Raw genomic sequence first — 12,121 nt, 5'->3', positions numbered from 1 at the left:
GCAGGGGGCTCAATCTCACAATCCTGAGATCATGACCTAAGCTGAAAGCAAGAGTTAGATGTTAACCAACTGAGCCACCTAGGCACCGTGATTTTTAAATTAATGTCATTGTAGTTGGAAAAGATACTTGATCTCAAGTCTTCTTAAATTTAAGACTTAGGGCAGCCCCGGTGGCGCAGCGGTTTAGCGCTGCCTGCAGCCCGGGGTGTGATCCTGGAGACCCAGGATCGAGTCCCACGTCGGACTTCCTGCATGGAGCCTGCTTCTCCCTCTGCCTGTGTCTCTGCCTCTCTCTTCGCTCTCTGAATGAATAAATAAATAAATCTTTAAAAAAAAATTTAAGACTTAGTTTGTGGATTAACATATAATTTGTCCTGGAAAATGATTTATGTGGGCTGTGTGTTTCATCGTTGTTGGTTGGAATGTTCTGTAACATGTTCTGCCTGTTAAGTCCATCTCATATATTGTAGAGGTTAAGACCAATATTTTCTTACTGATTTTATTTTATTTATTTTTTTAAAGACTTTATTTATTCATTCATGAGAGACACAGAGAGAGAGAGAGAGGCAGAGACACAGGCAGAGGGAGAAGCAGGCTCCATGCAGGGAGCCCAACATGTGACTTGATCCCAGGACTCCAGGATCAGACCCTGGGCCAAAGGCAGTGCTAAATGGCTGAGCCACCCGGGCTGCCCCTCTTACTGATTTTATATCTGATTCTGATGTATGTTTCCCTCCTGCAACCCTCTCCATCAAGCAATTCTCCAACACTATTTTGGTGTCCTATAATTAGTGTCATAAAATTAAATTCATTTATGACAATATCTAGCTGGAGATAATGTTAGGTTCCATAGGTTAAGGACTCAGTCCTATAAAACTGTTCTTGCCTCCTTCAGTTACCAATAGCAAGTCTTGGTTGTCACCTGTGTTTCTGACCAACTAAGCTATAGATTAGAGATTCCATTGAGGACCTCCTTGGGTTCACAATTTGTTAGGGGAGTTTACAGAACTGGGAAACATTTTACCTACTTGATTACAGTTTTATTTTAAAGATTTTATTTATTCATGAGAGACACACAGAGAGGTAGAGGGAGAAGCAGGCTCCCAGCAAGGAGCCCGATGAGGGACTTGATCCAAGGACCCCAGGATCACGCCCTGAGATATTCAACCACTGAGCCACCCAGGTGCCCTGATTACAGTTTTATTTTAAATGGGTATAGTTCAGGAATAATCAGATAGAAGAAATACTTAGGGCAAGATACAGAGAAAGAGCATGAGTTTTCCATACTCTCTCCAGGAGTGCCACTCTCCCAAATCTCTATGTGTTCACCAACCTGAAAGCTCTCCAAACCCAATCTCTTTAGGTTTTTATGGAAGCCTTATTAAATGTGTGTGATTGATTAAATCATTAGCTATTATTGATTGATTCAATCTCTAGTTTCTCTCTCCTTCCAGGAGGTTAAGGGGATAGGACTGAAAGTTTCAACCTTCTGAACACATGGTTGGTTCTCCTGACAGCTAGTTCCCATCAGGTGTGTTCCGAAAGCTACTTCATTAACATAACAAAAGACACCCCTCACCCCACCCCCGCTTTTTTTGCTCTCATTAGGAAATTCCAAGGGTTTCAGGATTGAGGATGAAGACCAAGCATGTTTTTCTTGTTATATATCAGAATATCATAATGATCAATCTTTTGTTGACTGTGGGATATTGAAGTCTCATGCTATTACTATATTGCTGCTTCTTACTTCAGCTCTGTTTATATTTGCTTTATATAATTAGGTGCTCCAGTGTTGGGTGCATAAATGTTTACAATTGTAATATCCTATTAATTGTTCCCTTTATCATAATGTAGTAACTTTCTTTGGCTGTCTTTTTCCTATTGTATATTTTTGCCTCCTTTGTCATAGATTAGTTGACCATATAAAAATTAAGTTTTTTTCTGGGCTATTTGGTTCTGTGATGTATTTTTGTATCAATACCATATTGTTTTGATTACTATAGCTTTGTAGTAAACTTTGAAATCATTATGATGCCTTCAGCTTCGTTCTCCTTACTCAACATTGCTTTGGCTATTCAGTGTCTTTTGTGGTCCTATAAAAATTTTAGGATTATTTGTTCTATTTGTATGAAAAATACAGTTGGCATTTTGGTAGAGTTTGCATTGAATCTATAGGTTGTTTTGTCCTTTGGTAGTAAGGACATTTTTAGAATATGAATTCTTCCAATCCATGAGCACAGAATATTTTTCTATTTATTTGTTTTGTCTTCAATTTCTTTCATCAAAGTCTTTTTTTTTTTTAATTTTTATTTATTTATGATAGTCACAGAGAGAGAGAGAGAGAGAGAGAGAGAGAGAGAGGCAGAGGGAGAAGCAGGCTCCATGCACCGGGAGCCCGACGTGGGATTCGATCCCGGGTCTCCAGGATCGCGCCCTGGGCCAAAGGCAGGCGCCAAACCGCTGCGCCACCCAGGGGTCACTCATCAAAGTCTTAATAGCTTTCAGAGTACAAGTCTCAACTTCTTTGGTTAAATTTATTCTTAGTTTTTTTTTTGTTGTTGTTGTTGTTTGCTTGTTTTTTATGTTTTGTTTATTAGAGACTGCCAGCAGGGATAGAGAGAGAGAGAAGCAGCTTCCCCACTGAAGGTAGAGCCCAACATGGGGCTAGATCTCGTGACCCATGAGATCATGACCTAAGCCCAAATCAAGAGTCAGATACTTAACTGACTGAGCCACCCAGGTGCCTCTATTTTAGTTTTTTGGATGCAGTTGTCATCTGCAAATAGTGATAGTTTGAGTTCTTCCTTACCAATTTGGATATCTTTCTCGTCTGATTACCACAGCCAGGATTTCCAATACTTGTTTGAATAAAAGTGGATACCCTTGTCTTGTTCTTGATTTTAGAAAATAGCTTTCAGAATTTCACCATTGACTATGTTGTTAGCTGTGGGTTTGTCATATATGGCCTTTATTATGTTGAGGTATATCCACTTTGTTGTGAGTTTTTATGATGAAAGGATGTTGAATTTTGTCAGTTTTTTTCTCCATCTGTTGAGATAATCACATAATTTTTATCTTTTGTTAATGTGATGTATCATGTTAATTTGTGTATATTGAACTGTCTTTGCATCCCTGAGATAAAATGCAGTTGCTCTTGTTGAATGAATGATTCTTTTAACGAATTTTTAAAAGTTGTTTTGGTGTCAGAGTAATATTGGCCTCATAGAATGAATTTGGAGGCATTCTGTCCTCTTTTTTTTTTTTGGAATAATTTGAAAAGGATGAAAGGATGAGTATTAACTCTTATTAAAGTGTTGGGTAGAATTCACCTGTGAAACCATCTTGTCCTGGACTTTTGTTGAGTTTTGTGATTACCCATTTAATTTTGTTGCTAGTAGTGGTCTGTTCAGAATTTCTGTTTCTTCCTGTTTAGTCTTGGAAGATTGTTGCTTGTTTCTAGGAATTTATTCATTTCTTCTAGGTTTTTAATTTGTTGCCATATAATTTTTTGTAGTGGTCTCTTATAATCCTCTGCATTTCTGTAGTATCAGTTGTTACTTTTTCATTCCTGGTTTTATTTATTTTTTTGAGCCCCATTCTTTTTTCACTTTTCTTCTTTTCTTAACAAATCTATTTTTTTTTTCTTTTTTGGTTCTTCTTTATTGCTTTTCACTTTTTGGTTGATTTTTTTTTTCCTTTTTTTATGGTTTCTATGTTACTTCTTTCTATTTTAAGCTTTATTAGTCCTTTTCTTCTACTAAGTTTCGGCTTTGTTCTTTTTTCTGGTTCCTTTAGGTAAAAAGTTATATTGTTTTTTTGAGATTTTTCTTGTTTCTTGAAGTAGACCTATATTAGTATAAAATTTTGTCTTAGAACTGCCTTTGATGTGTACCATAGAATTTGAACTGTTGTGTTTCCATTTTCGTTTCTTTCCAGATAATTTTTGGTTTCCTCTTTGATTTCTTCTTGATCCACTCATTGTTTAATAGCATGATGTTTAGCCTCCACATATGTATTTTTTTCCCCAAGATTTTTATCTTGTTTTCATTTCTAGTTTCATATTGCTCATATTGCACATTCCATGTGCACTTGAACAGAATGTGTAATCTGCTATTTTTGAAATATTTTGTATATTTCTGTTAAGTCCATGTGGTCTAATGTGTTGTTTAGATTCACTGTTTCCTTATTGATTTTCTGTCTGGATAATCCTCCATTGATATAAATGAGGTGTTAAAATCCACTACTACTATTGTATATCTCCCTTGTTACTGTTACTTTCTCCCTTTGTGTCTGTTAATATTTGCTTTTATGAATTCAGATGCTATGCTGGGTGCACAGATACTTAACAATTGTTATGTTATATTTTTTATTGATTCCTATGTCATTATGTAATGTGTCTTGTTACTGGTCTTTGTGTCTTGTTAGTTATTTGTCTTGTTTTAAAGTCTATTTTGTCTTAAGTATTGCAGCCTCAGCTTTTTGTTTGCTTCCATTTGCATGGAATATCTATTTCTATCTCTTCTTTTTCAGCTTGTATGTGTCTTTAGGTTTGAAGCAATATAGAGATAGTTTTTAATATATTCAGGCAGCATATTTTCTTTTTATTAGAGCATTTAGTCCATTTACATTTAAAGTGATTATTGGTTGGTGTGTACCTAGGCCATTTTATTTTATTTTATTTTTTATTTTTGTAGTTCTTTTACATTCTTTTCTTGCTATCTTCCCTTGTGATTTGACAACTTTCCCAGTGGTGTTTGTATTTCTTTGTTCTTTTTTTTTTTTTATTTATTTTTTTATTTCTTTGTTCTTTGTGTGTCTATTATAGGTTTTTAGTTTGTGGTTACCAGGAGGTTCATTTAGTATATAGTAGTCTTTATTAATTTGGGTGTGACTTAAGTTAGAACACATTCATAAAACACATTTACTGCTTTCTCCATGTTTTATGTATATTTTTTCATAAAGATCTATTTTTTCATATTTTACATGTATTATATGCCTCCTAATATGTAGATATAATTGATTGTATTGCTTTTGTTTTTTGACTTTCATATCAGCTTTATAGTGATTGATCTAGTGTCTTGTCTTTCGTCAGTGAATTTTTTCCCTTCATTATTTTTTTTCTTTGTTATGGCCTTTTCTTTTCTACTTGAAGAAGTCCCTTTAATATTTCTTGTATGGCTTAGTGGTGATGATCTCCTTTTTTTTTTTTTTTTTTTTTTTTTTTTATTTTTTTTATTTAGGAAACTCATTCTCAAAAAAAAAAAAAGAGGAAACTCATTCTCTTTCAATTCTGAGTGATAGTCTTGCAGGGTAAATTATTCTGAGTTTTAAGTTTTCTCCCTTTAGCACTTTGAATATGTCACGTACTTACTTCTGGCCTACAATGTTTCTCCTGAAAAATCAGCAGATAGTTTTATGTGATTTCTCTTGTATGTAACTATTTGCTTTTCTCTTATTTCATTTAAGATTCTCTCTTTATCTTTACTTTTTGACATTTTAATTATATTTCTTGGTGTGGACCTCCCTGGGTTCATTTTGTTTGTAGCTTTCTTTGCTTCCTGGACCTGGATGTTTATTTCCTTCCCCAAGTTAGGCAAGTTTTCAGCTATTATGTCTTTTTTTTTTTTTTTTTTTTTTTTTTTTTTTTTTTTTTTAGCTATTATGTCTTTAAATAAGTTTCATGCCTCATTCTGTCTCTTTCATCTTCTCTGGAACCTTTATAATATCAGTGTTACTATTTTTGATATTATTCCAGAGATCCCTTAAGCTATCATTATTAAATTTTTTTGTCCTTTTTTGTTTTGTGCTTGCTTTCTACTACCTTGTCTTCCAGATTGCTGTCTATTCTTCTGCATTCTCTAATCTGTTGTTGATTCCCTGTGGTGTATTTTTCATTTTAGTTATTTTTCAGTTCTGATGGTTCCTTTTTATATTTTCTCTTTGTTGAAGTCCATCCATTCTTCTCTCAAGTTCAGTTAACATCTCTTTGACTATTAGTTTGAAATCTTTGTCAGGTAGGTGGCTTATCTCTGTTTTGTTTAGTTTTCTGTGGTTTTGTTTTGTTCTTTTGTTTGGAACATATTACTTTGTCTTTTCATTTCTTCTGTATTGTTTTTGGTGCATTAGGTCAGTTCCTGGTTTTGAAAGTAGTGGTCTTATGTAGAAGGATCCTGTCGGGCCCAGTAGTGCATTTGCCTTTGGTCATAAGAACCAGGCACTCTAGCAATATCCCCTTTGTGGGCTGCATGTACCTTCCTGTTGTGTTTGGGCTGTGATTGCTGTGGGTTCCCTGGTAGTTGGGCCTGGCCCTCAGCCCCACTCTCTGCAATGACTGGCCCTGACTACTATGGATGCACTAGTGGGCAGGGCTGGCTCCTGGCATGGTGGGCTGAGAAGTCCACCTGCGACTCCTGTGGGCATGCTGGTGGCTTGACTTGACTTCCCCTTCTCTGGGGCAGGAGCTGCTTTGGAGTGGCGGTGGTCTGGGCTAGGGCTACCTGCTGCATGTGGACGAGGGGAGCTGCTTTGGAGGGGTGCCTGTTGGGGCAGGTTGGTTAGGTAGTGAATAATCACAAGGGAATGCCAGGGCAGGACAGCAGTGCTAGTGAAGTACATAGTGTCAGAACTGGCTCTCACAAGTATCTGGCCAGCTAGGTTGAAGGAGGGCAAGAAAAATTGTGTCAATATTTCCATTCCCAGAGAAAGCTTCTGCAGATCCCTGCCCATCTGGCACATGCCCTAAAATTAGTCAATAAATTTTCCTTTATTTATAATCCTGGTGCTTTTCAATCTGCTGTTTTTGTACTGGGTCTTGGATCAAGTGGTATAGCATGCTGGTTCTATAAGGGTGGACTGTCAGTTCTCTATAGCCCTCTGGCTTTTCTGGAGTTAAACCCCACTAACTTTGAAATCCTGACATTGTAAGGGCTTGTCTTCTGGTTCAAGTTCCCAGGGCTTGGGGTGATTGATATGGAGATTGAATGCCTTGCTCCTCATGAGGACCTCCATCCCTGTGATATCCTTCCTATTTGTAAGTTGTATCACCAGAGGGTTTCATTCTTTACTATATCTCTGTTCCTGCTATCCTTCTCAGGATGGCTGCTGCTTTGTCATTAGCTGTGGAGGATGTGTTCTGCTAGTCTTTAAGTCATTTTCAGAGTGACTTGCATTTCATATATCTGTTGCCTTACAGTTTCTGTGGGAAAAGGTAAGCTCAGGATCTTCCTCTCCTTGATCTTCCCTGAATTTCCCTCTTCTCCCAGTTCTGACAGAATGGTCTTGTGAAGGAAATGAATCTCATTGATCAGCCAGGCCCTACCTCCTACTTGTCTCTCAGACTTCTGTGATTGTCCAAGTCTTCTTTGTACTTAATGTTTCTTAGTATAGATGGTATGCCAAGACCTGTCAGTGTCCCAATGGGTAGGATAGCAGTGAGCACCTGGTTACTAACCCTCAGGCTGCAACTATTTATATATTTAATTTAAGCCCCTTCTGGGAAGAAACTGGGAGATGAGCTTTTTTTTTGCCTGCTCCCTCTGTGCTAGACTCCCATGTGTAGCCTTTGGGTTATGTGTGCCCGGTAAGAACTATTTCTTTGTTTGCTACATTTCTGTGGGACTCATGAATGCAAGCCCCATTTGCTATTAGAACCAGGTGATCTGGAGACTTGTTCTTTGGGTGGCTGTCCAAAAGGTTGAGGCACTAAATATGCAGCACAATCTCCTTCCAGGGAGATTCTGGTGATTTGGTTTTATTGGAGTGGGCTGGCGCGCAGAAGGCCTGAGAGATGTCTGCAGTCTTCCCTGGTCTGGAGAAGATCACAGCTAGCCTGTTGATGCCTGCTAGATTAGATGCCTTGCCCTAAGGCAGTATCTTTTAAGGTAAGCAGATAAACCTTTTTGCAAGGAACTAATGGGTTTAAGAGATTTTGCATGGGGTAAAAAAAGAGATTTTGCCTGAGGCAGCCCGTGTGGCTCAGTGGTTTAGCGCCACCTTCAGCCCAGGGCGTGATCCTGGAGACCTGGGATAGAGCCCCACATCAGGCTTCCTGCATGGAGCCTCCTTTTCCCTCTGCCTCTCTTTCTCTCTGTTTTTCTCATGAATAAATAAATAAAATCTTTTTTAAAAAAGTATTTTATTAAAAAAAAAAGATTTTGCCTTGTCCCTAGTTGCTTAGCCCTGCGATGATAGGCAGTTAAGAATTGTTTGTTTACTAAAGTCCTGGTTGCTTGAATGGAAGCCCCTTTGGCTGTCAGTACCAGGGCATCCAGTGACCTGTTCTTTGGGCGGCAGCTATAATAGCTGGGGGATACCATCTCTTTCTACAAAGATACTGATGTGTTGGAGTGGCTTGGAAAAAAAGGCAGGAGAAGTGTCCTCTGGATTTTTTTACTTTCTGGAGAGGTTTGCAGCCAGCCTCTAAATGTCTGCTGGAATTATAAGCCTGGATCTCAGGAAGAAACTTTTAAAATATACAGATAAATCTTTTTCAAGGAAGGGCCGGGAGATAGATGATTTACCCCCGAGGGATAGCTGTGATGAGTGCTGCACACCCGTTAAGAATTGCTGTTTGTTTGCTACCGTCTTGTGGGTCTCCTGGACGCAGGCCCTGTTGGCTTTCAGAACTATGCTTTTAGGAACTTGTTTGTCTGGTGAGGGCCCTGAAAATTGGGAGTGCTGGATATGCAGTACAAACTTCCTCAGGTCAAAACTATGAGCTGAGAGTTCCCTCCCAACTCTATGGCACTGTTGCTAAGGAGGAAGGGGATGTGTTTATGCTAAGAGTGTCTTAGCCTTTGCTACTTGTTTCAGTGTGGGTGTTTTCCCTATGTAGGAGTCACTCAACTAGTTTCTGGATCTCTTTCAGAGGGAATGCTGCAAATGTAGCTGTACATATGCTTGGCTATGGGAAGAGGAGCCTCAGGAGCCTTCTATATTACCATCTGACTCAATCCTTGTGGAACAACAACAACAAAGAACATTGCTGTCTTATTTTAATACTCCCCTACACAAAACCATTAGAAACAACTATTAGGAATACACAGACACACACATATTTGACATGCCAAATAAAAACTTACTTTTGGATCATCAACTATTTTAATTTTATTGTATAACATCTTTTATGTAGATATTTGTACTCTTTGGCACCTCAGCATCTGAGCCCCTTTTCTGTGTGGGGAATATTTCCCACCTTATATGAGTATTGGTGTTAGGTACAGGTCACCTTCCTCTCTACAAGGTGGCAGAGCCCACAAAAAAATCCAACACAAAAAACACAACAAAACCCAGATACATGTTTCAGTTGGTTTTGCAGCTAGGGATGGGCATATGATCTAAGCGCAGACTTTGATGCACTTGTCCTGTACTTTGAATCAGCAGTTAGTGATCCAAAGAGAGAATAAAGAGCATCTATTGTAGTTGCAAGCAGTTGTAGAAGCAGGGGAATTTTCAGGGACAGTAATGACAATGATGCCAGAGGAGATATTTTACTGTCCAGGAGTGGAGATGGTGAAGCTGCCACCTCGGCCTTTCTGGCCTATTTAGGAGTCTTTAAATGTTAGCAAGCACCTTTGGTCCATGTGATTGGTTAGCCAAACCTTTCTTTGCATATCTATAGATCATGCATTGTTTCCCAGAAAGAATGTACAGTATAGTCATTCCACACTTCCATAAAACACCCATTGCTCCTCACAAAGTATAGTCCTTAATCTCCCATCATCTATTTAACCAGTTCTCCCACCCACTTTCCCTCTGGTAATCATCAGTTTGTTTTCTATAGTTGGTTTCTTGGTTTTCTTCTCTTTTTCCCCTGTGATCATTTGTTTTGTTTCTTAAATTCCACATATAAGTGAAATTGATATGGTATTTCTCTTTCTCTGACTGATTTATTTTGCTTAGCATCAGACTATCTAGCGCCATCCACACTGTTGCAAATGGCAAGATTTAATTCTTTTTGATGGCCAGTACTCCATTGCATGTGTGTTTGTGTGTGTGTACATACCACATCTTCTTTATCCATCAGTTCATAGACACTTGGGCTCTTTCCATAATTTGGCTATTGTTGATAATGCCAATGATAATGTTGGCTATAAACACCAGGTGCATGTATCCCTTGAGATAGTACTTTTGTATTCTTTGGGTAAATACCTAGTGATACAATTGCTGTATCATAGGGTAGTTCTATTTTTAACTTTTTAAATAACATCCATATTATTTTCTTCTGTACCAGTTTGCATTTCCACCAACAGCATAAGAGGGTTCCTTTTTCTTTGCATCCTCACCAACACCTGTTGTTTACTGTATTGTTAATTTAGCTGTTCTGACAGGTGTGAGGTGATGTCTCACTGTGGTTTTAATTTGCATTTCTCTGATGAATGATGTTGAGCATCTTCTCTGTTAGCCATCTGGATGTTGTCTTTGGAAAAATGTTTTCATGTCTTCTGCCCATTTTTTAACTGGTTTGTTTTTGAGTGTTGAGTTTGATGAGTTCTTTCTACATTTTGGATGCTAACCCTTTATCAGATATGTCATTTGCAAATATCTTCTCCCATCCTGTAGGTTGCCTTTTAGATCTGTTGATTGTTTCCTTTGCTCTGCAGAAGCTTTTTATTTTGACGAAATCCCAATAGTTTATTTTTACTTTTGTTTCCCTTGTCTCTGGAGACATATCTAGTAAGAAGTTGCTATGGCTGATGTCAGAAGAGGTTACTGTGTGTGTTCTTTTCTAGGATTTTAATGGTTTTCGGACTCACATTTAGGTCTTGTATCCATTTTGAATTTATTTTTGTGTGTAAGAAAGTGGTCCAGTTTAATTGTGTGTGTGTGTGTGTGTGTGTGTTTTAAGTAGGCTCCACACCCAACATGGAGCTTGAACTCACAACCCTGAGATAGAGTTGCATGCTCCACTGACAGCATGGCTCAGGCTTCCCCACTTTGATTCTTTTGCCTGTTGCCATCCAGTTTTCCCAGCACCATTAGTTGAAGAGACTATCTTTTTTCAATTGGGTATTCTTTCCTGCTTTGTTGAAGAGTAATTGACCTTGTAGTTGTGGGTTTCCCCTTTTAGTGATAACTGCCCTAAAGTTCCTTTAAAAATCTTGGGGGGCGGGGGAGGGGAATCTTTGGACCAGGCAGAGAAACCTCAGAATTGGTTTTTGCACAGGAATCTACCTTCTTCCCAGGTGGTCAGCCTTCTGAATAAAGCTCAATTTCCTTTCCAATTAAAACTCATCTCTTGAGTATGGGCCTTTTAGGAGAAGGACAACAGAACTTGCATTTTCTTGTGACAGTAGTACAATCAGTGGTGTCCAGTGTTCACCTGTGTCAGCAGTGATGTCCTTATTGAAAATAATTATGGCATGGTTTTTTGCCTGTGATCTCACAGCCCAGACTATCTTGTTTCCTGCTGGTTGCCAAATCTGCTTTCTCAGCCTTCTTGGCAGGTCTGTTGGCTACCCAGTTTCTATTTATTAAAAATATATTTTTAAAGATTTTATTATTTGTTTGAGAGAGAGGGAGAAGCAGACTCCCCGCTGAGCAAGGAGCCAATGTGGGGCTCAATCCCAAGACCTTGAGATCATGACCTGAGCTGAAGGTAGACACCTAATCGACTGAGCCATCCAGACATCCCTACCCAGTTTCATTTTAATACATTTATTTTCTGTTTAAATTAACCAGAGGTATTTTCAGTTTCTTATAACTAAGAATCCTAATTGATGCAATGTTTTTCTTTAGTGCAGCTAATTGAGAGACACTGTTAGTACCATTGGTTGCCTTAATAACAATCTAGTGTTCTATTTAAGAAATTACCTTTGACTTTTACATCAGGATCCTTTTTCACTTTCATTATGGTTTAGTTATTAGTAGGCTGATCTAGCAGCTGGTCTTGAGTTCTTAGTTGACTTTTCTTAGGCACATATTGATGGAGATTATGTAGTACAAAGAATTTGGTGAGAGCCATCAGAGTGTCTTGCATAATGGAAAATAGGCCTGGAATGAAAACACTTGATATTTACATATATAAAGACTGTATTTAAACTTTCAGTTGTCTCTAATTCTGCTGATCTTTATAATGTGGAAACTGCACATAGAATTGATATTTCTTCTTATTTTCTGTTTA

The 12,121-nt window shown here is 38.1% G+C and overlaps 1 protein-coding gene across 40 annotated transcripts in view; it reads left to right on the top strand.

The window, feature by feature from the left end:
* REDIC1 (regulator of DNA class I crossover intermediates 1) overlaps positions 1-12,121 on the top strand; it is a 117,972-nt gene that overhangs the window by 21,429 nt on the left and 84,422 nt on the right. Inside the window, exon 2 of one of the 40 annotated variants that reach the window (XM_077870454.1) lies at positions 7,730-7,880. The exons of the other annotated variants lie outside the window; for them this stretch is intronic. The gene's annotated coding sequence lies outside the window, so the exon portion shown is untranslated. The remainder of the gene's footprint in view (positions 1-7,729; positions 7,881-12,121) is intronic. 40 annotated transcript variants of the gene reach the window in all.

This window comes from Canis aureus, chromosome 25 (genome assembly GCF_053574225.1).
Source record: "Canis aureus isolate CA01 chromosome 25, VMU_Caureus_v.1.0, whole genome shotgun sequence".
Classification (NCBI taxonomy): Eukaryota; Metazoa; Chordata; class Mammalia; order Carnivora; family Canidae; genus Canis; species Canis aureus.
The sequence above is the reverse complement of the archived record's forward strand: the minus strand, read 5'-3'. Positions and strand labels throughout refer to the sequence as shown.